At 42.8% G+C, this 21,229-nt stretch overlaps 1 long non-coding RNA gene and 1 pseudogene across 1 annotated transcript in view; one reads left to right on the top strand and one right to left on the bottom strand.

Annotated features, from left to right (window-relative positions):
* The first annotated feature begins 3,225 nt into the window (after positions 1 to 3,225).
* LOC116072820 lies at positions 3,226 to 3,511 on the top strand (annotated as a pseudogene).
* Positions 3,512 to 8,160: 4,649 nt separating this feature from the next.
* The window catches only part of LOC116073587, a 25,072-nt gene continuing 12,003 nt past the window's right edge, over positions 8,161 to 21,229 (bottom strand). Inside the window, exon 2 of the long non-coding RNA XR_004111880.1 lies at positions 8,161 to 8,342. This is a non-coding gene — a long non-coding RNA (uncharacterized LOC116073587). The remainder of the gene's footprint in view (positions 8,343 to 21,229) is intronic.

Below are 21,229 nucleotides of genomic sequence, written 5' to 3'. Positions count from 1 at the left end.
AGCTCCAGATGCCAACCTTGAGCATTGAAACTTTAATGTTTCCTTGAGTCTGAGTGAAATGAGTCAAAGCATGTTCCACAGCCAAGCAAACAGGGTCAGCAGCAACTGCAATGACCCAAGTCCAACACATTCACTGAAACGAACTTTGGGACACAAAGAGTGTGAGACCCCAGAACAGCTTCTTTCCTCATTCACAAGGACCCTGGAATGTTGGAAGACAAAGTCATCCTATCTTTAAATTACTCATTAAAGCCCAAGAGTGGCCCTTCCATATATCTGACAAACATGATCACTTCACATACAAAGTGATTCTTAGGGGGAAACTGTGATCATTTTTGTGAAGAATAAGTTGAAGACACAGAAAGAATTTGGATTATTTAATCCTTGAAGAAAGAACAAAGGACATTTGAGGGAACCTGAGTTGGTTAGGTTTTTGTCACGGGACATATACTATTTCCATCTGGGAAGAGAGAACCTCAGTAAAGTATTGCCTCCATCAGACTCTCTTGTAGGCAGTATGTGGCCTTTGCTTGATTAATGATTGATGTGGGAGGGTATGGCCTACTGTGGGTTGTGCCACCCCTGGGGAAGCAGTCGAGTTGTATAAGAAAGCAAGCTGAGGAAGCCATGAAGAGCAAGCCAGTAAGCAGCATTCCTCCCAAGTTTCTGGCCTGACTTCCTTCAATGATCTAACGTGATCAGGATGTGTAAGCCAAATAAACCCTTTCGTCCCCCAGGTGCTTTTGGTCATGATGTTTATCACAGCAACAGAAAGCTAACGAGGACAGAGTCCAAGCAGCACCATGGACATTCTTCAAAGTACATTTTATGGCCATAAAGTGCTGGATTAAACCAAGGAAGTACTCACCATTGCTGTAAAACTTCTCGTGGCCTGTAACTCATTCATGGGCACAGAGAATCTCTAAAAGGAGGTCATCCAGACAGCATTTATGTACTGTTACCTAAAATGTATCACATGACCACCACCATCTCTTAGGAAAATACTATGACACGTGTGGAGCCATGTAATAGGCCCCCCATGCCTCAGCACAACTGACACCATATTAAAGACAACACTCAGACCATAAAACCCAGCACTTAGGCCCTAACACCTGCCAAAACACGAACAAAGACCTAATCCATCTAAGACCTGGTCCATAGTGCCAAGATCCAGAAAAGTCTGGATCTAAATGTACAAATGTTGCTTTCTGGTTCCCACAGTTCTGCTTCTCAGTAACTGTACTTGGTAACTAAGGTGTGTCCACCAGAATGTGGCTTGGGTGTATAAGAGACAAAGAATTGTGAAGATGGGGGCTGCATTATTTGGAAAGTTTTCCGTGCAGCCCCCAGCCAGTGATAAAGACCTTCTTTTCAGCTTTGAGAGTATCTATATGGCTTCTCTGGTGGACTTACCTTGCAGCAATCAGATTTGCATTACTATGATAAAACACCTGAGACAATCAATTTACAAGGAGAAAAAGTTTATAGTTCCAAAGATTTCAGTTCTTGGTTGTTTGGCTCTGCTGCCTCAGGCCTGTGTCATGACAGCACTTCATAACAGAGTTCTGCTTACCTCACTACACACAGAAACACAAAGGAAGGGCAGGGGCACTATCACACTCAGCTAACTTCTTTCCTTCAGGTTGCCTTCTAATGATTCTAATGATTTCACCTCTCAATTATGCCATAAACCAACAACTAAGCTTTTACCACAGGAGTCTTATGTGTGAATATGTGGTGGTAGTTGGGGGCAGAGGGTGGCAGAGGGGCAGATTCAGATCCAATCTACAACAGGTCACAGTTTCTAAACATTAAAATCACTTATTCTCCTTATCTTTTTCTTTTTTTATAAGTTATTTTATTTGTTTACATTCCAGTAGTTGCCCTCCCCTCAGACCCCTTGATCCACAGTTCCTCATCCCAGTCCTCTCCCTCCCACCAGGCCTCCTCCTTCCCTGGGGCCTCAAGTCTCTCAAGGATTTTCACACTATGGCCAGACCAGGCAGAACTCAGAGTGCAAGGGCCCTTAGTCCAGCCCGTGTACGGTCCTGGACTACTCTCTGGGAGCTCCCTAGGGGTCTGGGTTAGTTGACTCTGCTGGTCTTCTTATAGGGTCGCTCTCCCTTTTAACTTCTTAAATCCCTTCTCCTAATTCAACCATAGGGGTCCACAACTTCAGTTCAATGGTTGGGTATAAGTATCTGCTTCTATCTCAATCAGCTGCTGGTAGAGCCTCTCAGAGGATAAGCCATGCTAGACTTCCATCGGTAAGCAGATCATAGCATCAGTAATAGTGTCAGGCTTTGGTGCCCTCCCATGAGATGGATCCCAAGTTGGATAGGTCACTTGATAGCCTTTCCTTCAATTTCTTCCTCATTTTTGTCCCTGTTGTTCTTTTAGATAGGAACAAATCTGGGTCAGAGATTTTGACTGTGGGTTAGTAACCCTGAGCCTCCACTTGAGGCCCTGTCTATCTCCTGGGGGTGTCCTCTTATGCATCCTCTTATGCATCCTATACTATCTACTCATTTTTGCATAAACCCCTGAGGGGAGACTTGAATGCCATGCATCCCCAGCATCTCCAGAAATGCTTAACCCTCTGTTTATGAAGAGGTCAGTAAGAGATTGTCTCCTGCAAACACCAGTACTTACTTAGTAGGATTCCTACTAAGGAATCCTTGCAAGGGTCTCAACACAAATTTATGTTGAAATGAGGAGTTGGAGAACATGAAGTGACACAGGCTGACAGGCAGGCTCTGGTATTAATCAATTCTGATACTTTAGACAAGTCAACTGACTTTGCCAGGTCCCTTTTAACTCACATAGGAAAATGAGTGGACTGGATTAGAGACCCTTTAATTGCCATTTGTTTTTATAAGACAAGAAGATAAATTAAAATTAAAATCTAATATGATCAAGACCATTTTCATTACTTCCTTAGGGTTCTTTAAGGTTTGTCTTTATATAAATGTTAGCCCTTGTATTTAGCTTACAGGTACTTAAATTTGTTACATCCCCCTGATGAAACTAACCACTTTATCATTATGGAATTACCTTAGGCCAGGTAGTGGTGGAGAAAACCTTTAATCCAAGCACTCGGGAGGCAGAGGCAGGTGGATCTCTGAGTTCAAAGCCTGCTTGATCTACAGAGTGAGTTCCAGGACAGCAAGGGAACACAAAGAAAGAAAGAGAGAGAGAGAGAGAGAGAGAGAGAGAGAGAGAGAGATGGGCGCCATAGTGGACCCCCAGTTGTAGCATTTTGTAGAGGTGGAGACGCAAAAGCAGCACTTCCAGCAGCTGGTGCACAGATGACGGAACTTTGCTGGGAGAAGTGCATGGATAAGCCTGGGCCTAAGTTGGACAGTCGGGCTGAGGCCTGTTTTGTGAACTGCGTTGAACGCTTCATTGATACAAGCCAGTTCATCTTAAATCGACTGGAACAGACCCAGAAGTCCAAACCTGTCTTCTCAGAAAGCCTTTCTGACTGATTTTAGCATTTTCTCTTTGGAAAAGTAGTTCAAGAAGTGAAGAGTGCTGATGAGGTGGTTGAAGAAATGGCTATGGGGGATTAACCCCCAATTTTCTTTATTATCTTGAGAATATCTTGTCACCTGAGAATGAACAAAGACCAATATTTATGTATGGGAGTTCAGAGTCATGTGTATTTGGTTGTGTTTTTAAAGCTAACTATGTGACAATAATTGACAGATAAATGAAAGTATGAGATGCATATAACTGTATATGGGACTATGCTTTCTCAAGGTCCCTTAATGGTTTTATATAATTTTGATAGTGGAACTGCTTTCTAGAATTTGATAGTGGGACCACATAGAGTAAATCTCGATTTGTATGGGTTCATTTCTGATTTTTTTAGGGAGATCTTTGTGTCAGTAAAATTGACAGTAGGGAAATACCCTGGCACTGTTTTAACTGTGAGCTTTCTTTCAAGTCTGACCTGGAGCTGAAAAAAAAAAAAGTCCTATGAAGTGTTCCTACAATTCAGATTCTTAGATTGTCTCTCTCCCCTATACTGTGACTTACTTAAATATCAAATTGAAAATATGGTCTCAAGGTAGAACAGGAAGCTTGAGAATCCAAAGGGCTTTAGTCATAAAGTAATCTAGCTCATGGATATTATTCTTACTACCAGACAGCCACAAGAAGACATTAACTTACTTTGTATATCAGGATGCAAAACATTCACAAATGTGCCTAAAGAAATAACGATTTAGGCCACTTCAGAACTAACAACAGTTTCAGGGAGAGGTGCATGCCTGATGTTAGTCATAAATTCCATTAACTGCATTCTTTTGGTCATTGAAATAAAAGCTCGCAAGATCAAAAAAAAGAAAAAAGAAAAAGAGAGATAGAGAGGAAGGAAGAAAGGAAGGAAGGAAGAAAGAGGGAAAGGGGGAGAAAGAAAGAAAGAGATAGAGAGGAAGGAAGGAAGGAAGGAAGGAAGGAAGGAAGGAAGGAAGGAAATTACCTTGTTTGTCCATTGTAATATTTTCTGCTCTGACATCTACATTAATATTAATATATCCACTCATTTATTTTAAAAAATAGTATATATAAGGGATAGCTTTCTCTCTCACTTAATTTCTAATGTATTTATGCATTATAATTTTATTTAAATTGGGTTTGTCATGGGAAGAATAATAGCCCATGCGGTTGTTTGAATATGGCCCTTTCCTTTCCTGTCTCCTCTTGTCTGACCACACACACACACACACACACACACACACACACACACACCCTCTGATTTCTTTCCTGTGTCATTGCATTACCATGAGGTAATACAATATTCCAGGTCCTGCCCAGCTGCCAGCCCAACATTCCTGAACCTCCCAGCCCAGAATCATGAGCTGAATATATGTCTGTCTATAATCACTGACTAAGTCTCAGGTGTTCTGTAATTGCAACAGGAAACAGACTAAGGGAACTATTTTCTTTTTCTGTTATTGTTGATCATCTAGTATCTCAATTTATGTCTTCAGAGGGAAACACGGTGAATTTAAATGTAATGTGATGACTGATATGATGAGCTTTAGGTTGAACATTTTACTAGTTGTTTTTATTTGCTCTGACTGTTCTTTTTCCGTTTTCCTGGTACTTTTGAACTCACTGCTTTTTTATAATAATTTGTGTTATAGTTCATATGCTGTGAACTTCACCTACATTAGATGCTCACTTCAGTACATACATATTTTTTCCTAAGCACATACTAATCTATTTTCTGTTTCTGTAATTGTTCCTATACTAGACAGTATGCATAAGTGGAATCTTATAGTACAGTCTTTTGTGACTGGCTTCTGTCATTTAGCATAAGATTTTCAAGTCTCATTTATGTGATAACATATGTCAACACTTCACTCCTTATTTTGAAGGAATTTCACCACACACCATATTTATTTATCCACTCGTCAATTGGCAGCCTTTTGCGTTGGCTTTGAATTTTTGATAACTCCAAATAATGCTACTGTAACATTGATGCCTAAAGCACCATGTAAATGCATTTAGTTTCCTCTGAGACCACACCTAGAAGTGGACTTGCTGGATGATGTGAATAGCAGCCACGCTACTGCAGAGTTGCTGCCCATACTGTACATTCCCTCTGGCATTGTCTGAGTATTCTTTTACCCCTTTACTGTCTCAACATCTGTTAGTATCCATCTTTTGGCCTACAGCCATCCTGATGGATATCAAGCTGATTCTCACTGGGGGTTTCATTTGAATTTCCCTAACAACTAATAACTTTGAGCACCTTTCCAAGAGCTCATCAACAATTTGTATATCCTCCTTTGGTAGACTGGCTGTTTTTATTTCATCCTAACTAATCTCTAGCTTCTTAAGGGTATCATTCCACTCTTTTATATCTTTCTTCTTGTTCTTATTTCAGAGTTTTTAGAGTGCATGTCTAACAAATTGCCTGCCTTCAAGTGGTGATATACTGTTTCAGTACATATCCAGAAACTTTACAAGCATATGCTTTCACTGCTCCAGGCTCAGCTCCATGGTGTTATTTCAAATCTCTAATTAGATGATATGCTTTCTTCCTCTTTGTAGTACAATGGTACTCTGTTACCATAGATAATAAGTTTGTCAAAGTCAGAGAGAGAAGGCACAAGAGGTGATTAATGAAGGGACCTTGCTTGCCTTCTGCAAGGCAGGACTAGTTCAGCTATAGACTATCAGAGAGAAAACTGAGGTGGAAATTTTTGGATATGTTATGTGATGAAGACTCACATGGTGTTTTGTTGAGGCAAGACCCATGGGAAGGGCATGTGATGTTTGGAGAAAGTATAAATAGAACTCAGTGGACAGTGATGGTGCGATTGTGTAGTTAGCTTTGCAATGCTTGGTTGGTTTCTCATCTTCATCTTCTCTGATCTTCACTTCTTTGAGTGATGCATGGAAGAAAACTTGTTTGGGTGTCCAGGCTGGTCCTGGTTGCTCCCTGCTGAATACCGATTTGACAGAGGCCTGGTGGTTTCTGCTGGATTATGCCACTGCTGCTGATTTGTGTTTGGTATCCTGACACTACTGAGCTAGAATGTGGCTGGCATACTGATAAAGGAAAATTAAAATTGCCCAGAAGAAATGCTTCTAAACAGATCTACATCCCCTTGTCCTATTTACCATTGGTAAACCAGAAGGGGGTTAGAAACATTTGAGAACCCTTATTAAAATGAGTTTTAAAAATATAAGCCTACAGAAAATCAAGAGTCTTGAGCCCTAGTTTTGGATCCAATAATGGCATACTGGGTATGGTAGCACTTGGGAGGCAGAGGCAGGCAGAGTTCAAGGCTAGCTGGTCTACAGAATGAGTCCAGGACAACCATGGCTACACAGAAAAACCCCATCTTGAAACCAAACCAAAACCAAACAAAATAAAAAGAGAATAGCAGAGCCAGCTTAGGAATCCTGTGGAACATTCAATCTTCAGCAGATTTCTTGTTCTGATGACAGCATCCTGTCCATATCCTGCATCCACTCTGCTGGATTTGTGACTTGTGTATTCATCTGTTGCTGTAAAGACACATGAATCAGAGTGGAACACCCAAAAGTCTTGGGCTTGGTGACAGAGCAACCTGGATTCAAATGGTAATTGTATACTGACAGGAGTTAAGACTCTACATTGTTGAGACTCAGTGTCCTCACTCATGAAGTTGGAATGGTAAATCCTTAGTTTGGTCAGGCATGCTGGCACACATCTTTAATCCCAGCAACTGGGACACTGAGGCAGGTAGAACACTGTGAACACTGCGCCACCCATGGCTACATAGTGAGACTCTGTCCCAAAAAATCCACCACAACAAAGTCAAAGCCAAACAAAACCAAACAAAAGCCTGCTCAATTGTTGCTGGGAGGTGAAATAGAACAAAAACTCCTCTTTGATATACCACCTCCTTGATTCAATCTGCATTTCACATTCTCTCTGTTTCTCAGACATTCATAACATAGCTCTCGATATGGACACAGTTGGAAGGAAGACAGCTCTGCGCAGATAGAGGCAAAAATGGAGAGATGCTGCTACTGAGCAATGAACAGCTGAAGCCCCCAGAAGATGGAGGAAACAAGAAACCTAAGGTCAGGCTTCAGTAAGTGCATGACACTATACTACTGGCTGTCTGACCTCCAGCCTCTAGTCCTGTTGGAATCCATTTCTGTGCCCATTGCCACCCGGCTTATGGTTCAGGGAGGGCACAGCATGGATCCCTGCAGCCCAGACCATGCCCAGATTCTGCATTGAAGGATGTTTTGCTGATTTCTGGTTTCCATTATCTGCTCATTAATCAGAGCCATGAGAGATACTTAAAGTTGCAGGATAACCTCAAGACTAGACTATGCCTCCAACTAATCATACAGGTGAGGCAATCATGAGTTGGTAAAATGACAGCACAAGGCCTGCCCACGTGACAGCTGCCCACTTGAACACCTTCACATGCCTGGCAGGAGGAGAGTAACTGTGCCTTATCTTACTCTGTAACAGGAGGTACCATATCAGTCCCTGAGATAAAAAAAATCAACTTCAGTGAACTATGACTCAACGGACTTGGTGACCTGCACGTCAGAGATAAAGGAAAATGCACCTCAGATAGCCAGGAGTGCGGTACAGACAGGAAACAATTAAAGGGACCCAAGATCACACAAAATCAGTTAGTTTGAGTCAAGCAAGAAGCATCAAACAGATGTGCAGGTATTCTGAGATTCTCCCATCCAAGCTCCTTGTGGTGGTCTTTGTCTCAAGGATTCTGTGCACAGGCAAGCCTGGGAAGTGTTCTGCTCTTTCAGCTCCATTGAGAGATTCACAGGGTCCTTATGAAGGCCTTTGCGACAACCTGCAGTAAGGAAATCGACTCCAGTTTTATTCAGGGTGCAGCAGAGCATGCTATGACCTCCTAATACAATCCAGCCAGTTCATTTTGCAAAACCAGAGAGATTAGATTTTTTTTCCACAAAGGTTATTCAGATAGTGAACTTCTGTGTTTGAATTCCAAAAATTAATGTTTTAAAATTTTCATTTCTTCATACACGGGCTGGACCTAGGCATTCCCGAACATATGTAGCAGATGTGCAGCTTGGCCTTCATGTGGATCCTGAACAATTGGAATGGGAGCAAAAGCTATTGCTATTGTGTATGTGGGATATGTTCTAGCTGGGCTGCCTTGTGTGGCCTCAGTGGGAGAGGATGTGACTAGCCTTGTAGAGACTTAAAATGCCAGGGTGGGAAGATACCCAGGGGACCCACCTGCTCAGAGGAAAAGGGGAGGAGGATGAGGGAAGGATTGTGGGAGTTGACCAGGAGGGGGTCAGGAAGTGAGCTGTATAGTGAATTAGTAAAAAAAAAATTAAAATAAAATAAAACTGTTTTTTTCTTTTCTTGTTAGTCAATGAATCAATGTTTAAGTGATACTGTATACTGATATTCAAATAAAATTGAATAATATAAACTTTGCCTCATATATCATTTTCTGTCTTTGGCATAAATATATGATGAAGTAACAACTATCATAGAAGTTGTGGGGGAAGGAATGGAAGGAAGCCATCCTGAGGTTTTAGGTTAGGTCACTGGTGCTATGGCAGGTTCTATGAGCTGGCACCTCTGCTAGCCCCCTGGCCCCTTCTGAGGACAGCTGGTAGCCGGAGGGGCTCCTTATAAGACAAAAGAGATTGAACAGGGGGCACCAGCTCACAACTTCCCTAGAACACGATGCAATGCTTGTGCCACATAAATAATAAATAAATTCCCTCAAAATTGAATGGTGGGATTTTAAAATAAGGAAGCAGTGAACAATTGCCTACAGACTGGAGAATGTTGCAAGTGAGGGAGGTCTGCCTAGACTGACCCTTGGGAAGTCAGCAGATGGACAGAACTTGAAGCTTGAATAAGAAGTTGAGACAAAGAAGAGCAATAGAGCACACAAAGAGAAGAAGATGGGTTTGCACTGGGCTCCTCTTTCCATTTATGGGATACCAAAACTGCAAGGTGTGCATTTATGAGAGTAGCCAATCTCTTTAACAGCCACAGTATCCGTTTACCTGCATGTACACTCTTGCATGTACACACACACACACACACACACACATACATTCAAACACAACCTAAGCATACTGAAAACACTTCTTAGCTTGCTTACAGACTAGCCTAGCGAGATTTTCAAGTGTGGTAAGATATCTGTAACATACAATTCTATCCTTTTACGATACTGTTGGTGACATCATTTTTCACCTGTCACCACTGTCCATCTCCAGAATTTAATCTTTGCCAAATAAAATTCTGTACCCATTAAACAATAATGCCCTGTCCCTAACTGTTGTGTTTTTTCCTGATGCTGTTTGTATCCTGATGTTATTTTTGTTCCTCAAGAGGGGTTGCCCCTGACTAGCAACCCATCACGTACTCAGGTGATCTCATGTGAACCTTCTCCCCACTTTAACTTGTCAATAAAGGCTAGATCTTGTGATTGGGCAGTGGAAGGGAAAAGTGGGAGTGGAGGTTAGAGAGTGGGGGCTGGTAGAAGGGAGAAGAGAACGAGAAGGGAAGGAGAAAGGATGGAAGAAGGGGAGGAGGAAGTCGTAACAGAGCAGAACCACAAGGCCAGGAGAAACCACAAGTAACAAGGGGTCTTATAGCTAGGGAATAAGTTAGTACAGTGCTAGATCTGCCCAATCTAGGCTTACAGCTTATAATTATTATAACTGGATTGTATGGTTTTTATATAGTCTTATTGGGGATGGAAATTCCCTTATCATCTAACCTAAGACACTATCTATCTGCTCTTATGAATTTCAGAACTCTAGGAAGTTCATGTAAAATTATGTAATATTTGCCTTTGGGGAATTGGCTTGTTTTACTCAGCATAATGTTCCTAGGCCATGTGGTGTCAATTCCACATTTTACCTTCCCATCAGCAATGTACATGGGCCACATCTATGCATGTTGTTCTTGTTATTGACAATACCCAGGACCTCACTTTCTCTTAGCAATGAATAATAGTCTCCTATGCCGTCTCCTTCACCCATGGACGAACATTGTGATTGCTTTCCAGATTGTCAACCATCAAGAAAGCTGCTAGAAACATTCAAACATTCTTGTATGATTTTTTTTTGAGTGACTAGAAGTCTCATTTGGCTAGATACTGAGGAGGATAATTGCATCATCATATAATAAGAGTGTATTTAGTTTTGTAAGAAACCAGCAAACTGCCTTCCAGTGTGGACTTCTCACTTGACATTTTCACTGGGAGATGAATGGCATCCTCCCCCATTGCTCCACATTCTTAGCAGCCATTGTGGGTATCTGAGTTTTGGATTTAAAGCATTCTAATGGGTGTACAGTAGAATTTAACTACTAGCTTTTCACCCTCAGATGATACATGGCGTAGAGCACCTGTTATCGGTATGCATTCTCTGTGGGTCAGACCTTTGTGGTGGCTTTGTTTGTTTAGTTTAATTTCTGAGGCAGGATATCTCTGTGTAGCTCTGGCTGGCCTAGAGCTTCCAAAGGAGAACAGGCTCATTTCTAACCCACAGAGGATCCACCTGTCTCAGCCTCCTGAGTGCTTCAATTAAAGTTATTAAAGGTATGTGCCACCATACCCAACTTCTGTTCTGTGTCTTGTCTTTCACCCTCTCAGCCAACAACAAGCTCTCTATAACACGGAAAACCTTACTTTAACAATGGTGTTCAATAAAATCACTTGACAGGGATTTTATTTGAAATCTAAGTTTCCCTTGAAATTGTTTTGGTCTAGGTCCTGCCTTTGCAGTTCATCTGTTGGGCATGGAGCTTCTTGGAGAGGACAGAGAGTAGCATCTGGAAGCGTGACTCTAAGGACCAATATTGAGACACCTAGCAACTAGAGGGACTATCCCATCGGCATACTCTCTGACGGGCCACTGACCTGGCTTTCCTATTTGCCCTGTCTCAGGGCTTCAGCAGAAGGGCAGGAGTGTCCCAGGCCACTGCTACTTGAATTTCTCTCCCTATATCTACAACTTTACTTCTCTCATCTTAAAGCTGCAAACCCTCCCACCGCACCATTGCAGATCTTCCTGAATTTGAACAGTGGCAGCCATTCTCTTTTGTTGGTAGTGGTTTTGGTAATATTGTTTTGAATTTTGCTTTTGGGGTTTTGTTTTGTTTGTTTGTTTGCTTGTTTGCTTTTTCAAGTCAGGGTTTCTCTGTATAACACTGGCTATACTGCTGTTTGCTTTGTTGACCAGGCTGGATTGGAACTCACAGAAATCTGTCTGCTTCTGTCTCCCAAGTACTGGGATTAAAGGTGCACACCACCACGCCCGGCTAGATGGCAGCCATTCTTGTGTCTCGCAGGTGACATCGTTTTTCTGCTTCATCCATCCTTGTCTTTGGCTCTTCTCTTTTGCTTCTCCAAGGTCCTCGCAGCTGCATAGACCCTTAGACATTTCTAGAACATTCCAGTCTCAATGTCCTTGAACTGGTTTCCTTTTAAGCACCCGGCACTTCTGTTGTTGGTCTTCCTACCCGACTGGGGCCCTGCCCTAGTGCCACTGGCTTGTCTCTCAGTGTCTTTTCACTGTGATAGCTTTCACAGCTGGCCTGCCTGGTGTGAAAGCTACCCCTACTACCACCCCCACCCAGCTATCTTCGTGCTTCTCCTAAAGAATCAGTGCTGGCGAATTTACTAAGTGACGACCTGCTTATTTCTGCAGCACCATAAAGCAGACCGAAGCAATTTAAGGTCAGTATTGGTTTATAGTTCAAGACAAAAGCCCCCAGGGCAGGGAAAGCATGGTAGCAAGAGCACAAGGCTGCTGGTTAGCAATCAGGAAACAGAGAGCAATGAATGTTCATCCTCAGATAGCCTTCACAATTTTATGCAGTTCAGGACATCAATCCTGACACAGAACTGTGTCACCCACATCAAGGCAAACTACTCACTCATCTTCTAAGTGTCTAGAACTAAACTTGGGTCCATGTTTCTACATTTTAGGGCTTTACCACAAATTTTTTAATGTTGATTTTAGTCTACATTATACTCCTAGATCTATGACTTCTGATCTTTAGTCTCATAAAAATTCTAATACCTTCAAGATAGTGATTAAATGTATCACATTAGTCATTTTTGCCCAGTCCTCTCAAATTATTATAGACTAATGATTTAATTTAACAATATACATAGGGTATATTCACTCATTCATTCAGAATTCATACATTCATTCACAAGGTATGTAATTCAGTGGTTCCTTTTCTCAACCAGGAAATCTTATTATGTGTCTGAGGGTGAGGGTAAGAGAGTACAAGTGGTGTACAAGACAAACAAAATATGTTTCTGAAAATAAATATTGTGGGGGGAAAAATCAAACAGCATGTGACATGATGCAAAGACAAGAGGACTATTACATATCAGATAGACTCTGATTAAATGTCTCCTTGACATTGAACTGAAATCTGCAGATAGGAGGAGGCAACCTCAGAAGACTTTGCCAAGTGTCAACCCTCCTGCACTATGGCCATTTGTTTGTGTAGCTGTTTCCATGTCATTGAGACCTGCCTGTCTGAGCCCAGCCCAGCATGCTCTACCTTTCCCCTTGTGTCCACTTGGCAATGTTTGCAAAGCAGGTGGAGTTCTGTACCTGCTTGTGGCATTATTGAATAACAGTGACTTGGCTGACAGAAAAGCAGTTGATGGCCAGTGTGTGGAGAGTCACAGTGTTTTGATGGGGAAGAAAGATATCCTGAGGGCTGGAGAAGCAGTTCAGTGACAGAATAGTAGTAGAGTGTGTCCTTAGCATGCATGAAGCCTTTCTTTCTCTCTCTCTCTCTCTCTCTCTCTCTCTCTCTCTCTCTCTCTCTCTCTCTCTCTCTCTCTCTCTCACACACACACACACACACACACACACACATACATGCAAGCATACACACATGCACACAGACTGTAATTCTTGGGCTGCCTATCAAGGATCTAAGTGAAAAAATAATTGTCAGAAAGGACTTCAGCCATAAAATTATAGAGAGAAGAATGGAGAGTGACTTGGAACACTGATGACCATGACATTTTAGTGTGTTTGCTGTTGATTCTATCAGCCTTTTCCAAGAAACCACTACTACCCAGAGTTACAATGGCTCAGAAGTTCTGCTCTAATCTTTAGAAAACTTAGAGTTTAGTACAGTACTCTGCTAGCAGATGATGATGGGCTTAAACCCAGCACTGAAGGAAAAGAAAAGAATAAAAAAAAATAAAAATACAAATATTAGGAAAGATCACATGGTACCCCATAGATACACGATAACTTCAGCTGGTTAATTAAAAAGTCAATTTAAAAAGGAAAATGCTTGGTTAAAAGCAATGTGTGACTGGTGCGGTGTATCAGTAGTTTAAGGAGGCAGAAGAAGACTGCTTGAGCCCTGGAGTTCAAGTCTGCCCTTGTCAACAGCAAAGAACAAGTGTGCTCCCTTCAAGATGCTTCCTCCCAGGTACTCGCTACTCTGCTCTCCGCCAGCATGGACAAGCTTTAAGAGCTGCGTAAGTAGGCATATGATGTGTACTTTGTGCATTGCCTGTGCATGTGCATGATTATGTATTTGATGTTGTTTCTCAGGTTGCTATTTTATTTCCAGACAGAATCTCTCATAAGCCAAGTACTTACCAAGTAGAATAGACTGGCTGGCCAGTGAGCCTCAGAGCTCCACCCTGCCTGTACCTCCCTATTTCTAGGATTGCAAACTTGTGCCAATGTGTCTAGCTAACTTTACATGGATTATGGGGATTGAACTCAGGTCCTAAGGCAAGCAGTTTAGCAACTGAGCTATCTTTCTAGCCTCCTGATATGTACATCTCAGTTCTTAGAAGAGGCTCCCAGGACCCAATGGGGATGACATTAGCCGAAATACCCAACAGTGGAGAAATAGAACCTGAACAGACCACTACCAGTAGATAGTTATGGCCCCCAGTAGAGGGTGGCCCCCACCCATCTCAAAATCCATCTCTCTTATCTCCACTTAGGTGCATAGTGCTATTTTTCAGGGGTGCCATGGCATGTGAGTCTTGTCTTCCTGAAAACCAGGTGATATGGAGACACATGGGAATATAAGACAGTGGTGCTGTTGTTATCCAGTTTGGTGCTTTTCAGTTGGAAAATAGGTGGATTTATTTATAGAGTGAAATAAATTCCAATTAAATGCTTCAAAAACACATAGTTTGGGTTTTTTTCTTTTTTAAAAGGGGTTTATTTTAGATTATGTGTGTGGGAGGAGTGATATGCATGTGAGTCTGGAAGTCTACTGAGGTCAGGGGCATCAGCTCTCCCTGGAGCTGAGGTGGTTGCTGGGAACTGAACTCAAATTCTGTGTATGAATAATATGTGCTTTTATCTCCTGAACTATCTTTCCAATCCCTGGTTTTGATTTTTCATATTATAGTTATTGCTCTAAGAACATCTTTAAGGTATTCAATAATCTCTCATGATTCCTCAAGGTTCTGATATTAGAAGGCCCATAGTGGCCATCCTGGTCACTGTCTCCTGTCCACATACATCCCAGCCTTCTCCCTGCCATAAAGCTATGAACTACAGCAGTACTTTAGTCAGGCCACCCCATCCAGGAGTGAATTCTCAGCAAAGTATCTCCTTGACATTGGGTTCTCTGTGTCAGGGTGGCTGAGAGGGATGTGGCTCCTCAGAGTGTCCCTTTACATCAAAGCTGAGATCCTGTCAAATCTCTGATGTCCATGTCACAGTGACACAAAGATGAATTTTATACCTTTGGTGGAGGCAATACCTCTTGGTTAAAGGGATTGTGTGCAATGTAGCAAGTCCGCTGTCACTGGAGATGTTCACGCTGAGCTGAAAAGACTGCACCAAGTGTGCAGTGTGATAGGTGGGATCCAGAAGCGACAAAATTCAGAAGCCGAGATGATTGCTAATTGAGAGCTCTTCCATGAAGCCAAGTGCCTTAGCACTGACCAAGCCAGGGAATCATAGGAAGCAGAACCCAGGAGGAGCCTGCTGTAAGGGCAGACCTGGAGGAGCCTGCTATAAGGGCTGACCTGGAGGTTCTATGGGCTCTTCACTTCTCTGTGGGGATTTAAAAGAACCTCAGCATCCACCTTCAGGAGTTAGGCCTCAGTATTGGCCAGCAGAGACTGGCCCTAAAGGAACAACCCCAAGAAGAAAGAAAGTGGCTGGCGTTGAGTGCTGTGCACAGGAGGCTCCATTTTAGCTGCAAGCCTCACTGCTCACTCTGGCTCTTCCGATCACTGTAGTGGGCCTATCCAATGGATGCAATTCCACTAGCATCCCCAGAAACCTGCTGTCCCTACTTCTAGCCACACCTGACCACACATACTCTAACTTCCAACAATGTGAAAGGCCTCTGAGTTCTGTTTGCTAACTTACTTGCTTTAAGTCACCGAATCCACATTTTAGCACTTAATTGTTACAACAGAAAGTGGAAAATATACAAGTATCCCAAGGTGTAAGTCCCACCAATCCCAAGGTTCCTTGACACCTTGGTGTGCTGCATGCCATTATATGACTCTCCTGTGATTAACTTGCCCATTCTTTGTTGGGTATATGGGTGGTTCTCAGCGTTTGAGTGTAAGGACTACTGTGAGAGCCTTGCCTTCCTTGTGTGTGTCCTTTAGCAGCTATATGCATGGATTTCTGATTTCTCTTTGGTGATTTAAAGTAGAACAGCTGGGTTGTAACCATGGATATATGTGTATCCTTATACAAAGTAACAAATGTTTGTCCCACATGGTTGTACTGATTTCTCTTCCCATTACTTGTATCTTGTTTGTTCTCTCTTCTCTAACAAAGCTTGTTCCAGATGAAAAAACACCACCCATGTACCATTTTTTGAAGCGGCCTGGGTAGTGGTTGAAAGGATGGACTTTGATCTGGTAGTTTAGATCAATGGTTCTCAGCCTTCCTAATTCAGTTCCTCTTCAACACAGTTCCTCATGTTGTGGTGAACCCCAACCATAAAACTATTTTCGTTTCTACTTCATAACTGTAATTTTGCTACCAGTATAAATCAAAATGTAAATATCTGCATTTTTCAAAAGTCTTAAGCAACCCCTGTGTAAGGGGCATCTGACCCCCAATGGGTTGCAATTCACAGTTTGAGAGCCACTGGTCCAGATTGTTTTCCTGGTTTCGCTCTTTCAATGGATCTAGGACATCAGCCAACTTCCCAAAATGAAGTAGCCTACCCAGTTTCCTCATCTGTTAAGTGGGAAAAAGAAAGAACCAGAGCTGCATTCTCTTAGGCTTGTGGTATGTAGTTACCATTTATAAATGTGGGCTCTCCTAGGTATTTCAAGAGGATACTAAAGAGGCCTCCAAAGACGTACTTAGGGGCCCTGGACACAATACCATTAGCCTCTTTCTTGCTGGTAGCTGGGGCTCCCATGAATAAAGCACAGATAGTGCTTGTGCCTGTAGCAGATGACTGAAGGGCTGAGCCCTACTCTGAGAAGGACCTCAGGTCTGAATCAATCAGACTCAGTAAGAATGGGAAGTGAGAATAGATGGTTAAGTAGGCTTTGCAGCAGTGTTTCCAAAAGAGAAAGGTTGTACACTCAGATGCCTCTGAGCTTCTTGATTGTCATTTTGCTAGCTCCCTTCTGCACTCAGGCTCTTCATTGCTTCGGAAGAGCTAGATGTTACATGGAGGCAGAAGTCAAGGGTACAGCAATTATTCAGAACAAAGTCCAGAAATTGGATGACAGTAGTTGATCGTGTAGCCTTTGCTTTTGCAGAAACAAACATCAAACCAACTTCTCATTTATGCTTTAGACATGTTTGTTGCCTATCTTCATTTAGCTTTTGTCTTACCAAAAGTTTTTACCAGAGAAGTTTTTCTCATTTTTTTAAAAAAATTAAGCATTGCTGTGAATCATGCTGCATTAAAAATGAAAGGTTTGTGCTCATGGTAACTAACAGCACCAGAAAATAGAAACACGATCTTCTATTAAAACTGCATGAGATTAAACCCCCTGAAGAGAGCTTTCTAAAGAAAACCAACCCTGACATTTATTAAGGCCAAAATACACACAAAACATTCTGTGTGTAGAATCTCACCCAACTGAAAAAAAAAAAGTAGCTTTCTGTGGCTAGGAACAGGGATCACAGGCCTCAGGTGGGGAGGCTCAGGCACATCACTTTGTCCTTCTGAATTGTCCTTTTCTTATCTGTGACAGATAGCGAACAACAAGCACTTCCTAGTAACCGCTTCTGGTTCTATCATCTGGAGCAGCTGAAAGTACCTCAGCCATAGGATAACGCCTAATTCTCACGATGGCTCTTTTCTACATTGTATGTTCTGGACACCTCACTCTCACCTTCTTACCCTTGCACTCTACCTTGTTCTTCCTGTTCACTGGTCTACCCAGACATAGAAAAGACACATGTGAATTTGATAGCATAAATGAAGAAGACCTCAATGGGACAGGGAAACTGAGGTCTCTGTCTCTATTCCAACATCTAAACTCCACTCCTGAAAAACTGATGCTCTATGTTCTAGGAGCCTTATGTTAAATGCTGTGATGATTAATGTTCATCTGTCAACTTTATTGGAGGTTCAAGTATCCACAGTATTAATGAGGCATACTTCTGGATGTGTCCACAGCATCTTTTCAGATGATTTGCTGAAGGAGAAAGACCAACTCTCAATGTGGGCAGTACCATCCCATGGACTAGGGTCCTAAAGAGATTAAAGGATGGGGCAGGATGCCTCATGAACATTGACATTCTCCATTCTCTGCTTTCTGGCCTTAACAAAAACCAGGATGCTCCATGTCATGACATTCAACCATAACAGACAGTATTTCCTCTGAACTGTGAGCCAGAGTAAACCCTTCCTCAACTTTTCTTTTCTCTTCTTTTCTTCTCTTTTCTCTTCTCTTCTCTTCTCTTCTCTTCTCCTCTTTTCTGTGGTCACGTATTTGGTCACAGTAATGAGAAAAGTGTCTAGTGTAAACCCACAGACTGACATTTTCAAGCTAAAGATACTTTATTTTGAAAATATTAATAATAAAATTGAGTGTGAAGCTCCATAGATTTGCTCTGAATTCCTGTTCTAACCATATAGTTCATTAAGTTGTAGAGATATTTGAGTCTTGCTAATTTTGTTGCATGGTGCTTTTATTTATTTGCAAGATTTTTTATATTAAAACATACACACACACACACACACATACACACACACACATTCTCCAAGAGCTAGAACATAGCTCCATAGTAGAATAATTGCCTAGTTATGTATCTCAAGTCCTTAGATTTGATCCTGGCATCAACCCCATTTACTGTAAAACAAACCAAACAACAAAACCCCATAAAATGTAGTTTATAGACCAGTCCACTTGTACCTCTCGTTAAGACAGAATTTGACTCACTGGTGAGTTCTAAGGTCACACAACTATTAATGATAGAACCCAAACTAAATACTAGATTTTATTACCCCCCAAAATGGACATCAACTTAGATTTCTAAGGAGGTCTCTGAGTAGGTGGATGCCACTGACTACATCTGACAGATGAGGAAATGGAGGAGTCGAAGAATGCCCCAGTCTTTCTTGATGGTGGAACGTGAAAAGAGCCAATTGCCACAGCCTGGACTTCCTAAACTACCACTTCCCTCAATGGAAGGGAGGATTCATACAGAAGAACACATGAGCATGAACCTTAAGTTCTCACTCAGTGCTCTAACTTAGTCTTCTAACTTGACTGTTTCTTAGGCACACACTCTAGAGTGACAAGATGAGCATGCTCAGTAGCTGCCAAGAATGGGCTCGCTGTCCAGGGAGGGAGAGCTCAGATCACATTGCCTGGCTACTCCAGAGAGGCTAGAACATGGTACGAACAGAAGGACCTGAGGGGTTCCTTGTCCTTAGAGCATCCTCCAAAGAGGGTACCAGGAGCTGGGCCACATAGCCACCTATCATTTGTCAAAAGTCACCAGAGAAGATCAGGATTTACTTAGGTGAGAAAAATGAAATGTTACTTTAAATATAGATATAATTGTGTGACTTGAAGCAATTATCAAAACAGAAAGACATAACCAGATATTGAGATCATCAGCAAGAAGGCTTCTGCTTCCCACACTCATCACCACTTTTATTAGTTTTATTTTAACTTATCTTTACCATTAATGGCCCATAGCCACCCACTCTTGAAGCAGCTTCCAGGGAACATTGGATTTCTAGCCTAATTTTATCCTTGAGAATTTTAAGTTAAGAAGAAAATGTGAAGAAGCCTCTGTTGGTAGGAGGTAGATGGAAGCTAGCCCTGTGAGCCTTGGGGAGAGCACAGGGGGAGGTGTGGAGCTGCTGGTGACAGAAATGGAAGGCTCATGCTCTGCATGTCTTCTGCCCCTGCCTGGCTACTGCATTACCCAGTGCTGGGGAGGAGCACGCCATCTCTGTGAGAGCTGCAATACTGTTATGTAGCCTCAGTTTCTACAATAAAATAAGGTTGCTCTTGGACTTCAGAGAAGAGAGGACCAGTCCATCTGATTGGCCAGGAAGGAGGCCTATAATAACAACAATCCTTGTTGTGTAAAGTCACAGACCCCAGCATGCACATCTGTGCAGAAGTGTGTGTTGACAGCCTCATAGAGAGAGGAAGGTCTGTTAAGTCCCTTTGACCCCCTTTGACTCAGACCTGCAAGAAGAGTAAAAGAAGAAATGACATGTGTCATACATGATGTCACTCAGCTTTCCTTCCTTAGCCCAGCAACACCCTCTTTTGCTAGCTTTCAGTTTGTTTTTCATGAGACTTAGAAGACTAGTAATTTATTGTCCACACAGATTGGACATTAGGTTCAATGCAGTCCCAATCAAGATCCCACTACAGTGAGAAACAGGTTTCTGCAAAGACATTGTCATTGGGATGAGAAGAAAGGCTAAAGATTGGGAGGAACAATTTGCAAAAGGTATTTCAGATACATGACAGCTATCCAAATATATAAAGAACCCTTAAAACACAAAAATACAAAATCAAACAACCTAACTTTGAAAAGCACATGAGGAGCCTCCAGTGAGAGCCGCCATCCCCTCTCCAGCCAGGGGAGCCCACCTGGAGAGGCAAAGGCTCAAGGAGTCCCAGGGGAGCCGCCTGGCAGCAGGGACCGGATCCTCTCAGCTTCCAGCTAACAGAGGTGGATCAGAGACCTTGGCCGCCTCTCCCTTGCACGTGGAGAATCTGCCCCCAGAGACCCGCCGGGACCCGGAGCCTCCAGTGAGAGCCGCCATCCCCTCTCCGGTGAGTTCCTAAGCCTGGAGAGCCCACCTGGGGAGGCAAAGGCTCAGAGAGTCGCAGGGGAGGCGCCTGGCAGCAGGGACCGGATCCTACTAACAGAGGTGGATTAGGGACCTTAGCCGCCTCTCCCTTGCATGTGGAGAATCTGCCCCCAGAGACCTGCTGGGACCCGGAGCCTCCAGTGAGAGCCGCCATCCCCTCTCTGGTGGGTTCCTAGGCCAGGGGAGCCCACCTGGAGAGGCAAAGGCTCAAGGAGTCCCAGGGGAGCCGCCTGGCAGCAGGGACCGGATCCTCTCAGCTTCCAGCTAACAGAGGTGGATCAGGGACCTTGGCCACCTCTCCCTTGCATGTGGAGAATCTGCCCCCAGAGACCTGCCCAGACCGGAGCCTCCAGTGAGAGCTGCCATCCCCTCGCTGGTGAGTTCCTAAGCCAGAAGCAGCCACCTGGGAGGCAAAGGCCCCATGAGTCGCAGGGGTCTTGC

Source organism: Mastomys coucha, unplaced genomic scaffold, assembly GCF_008632895.1.
Source record: "Mastomys coucha isolate ucsf_1 unplaced genomic scaffold, UCSF_Mcou_1 pScaffold23, whole genome shotgun sequence".
Taxonomy (NCBI): Eukaryota; Metazoa; Chordata; class Mammalia; order Rodentia; family Muridae; genus Mastomys; species Mastomys coucha.
This window is presented reverse-complemented; position numbering and strand designations above follow the sequence as displayed.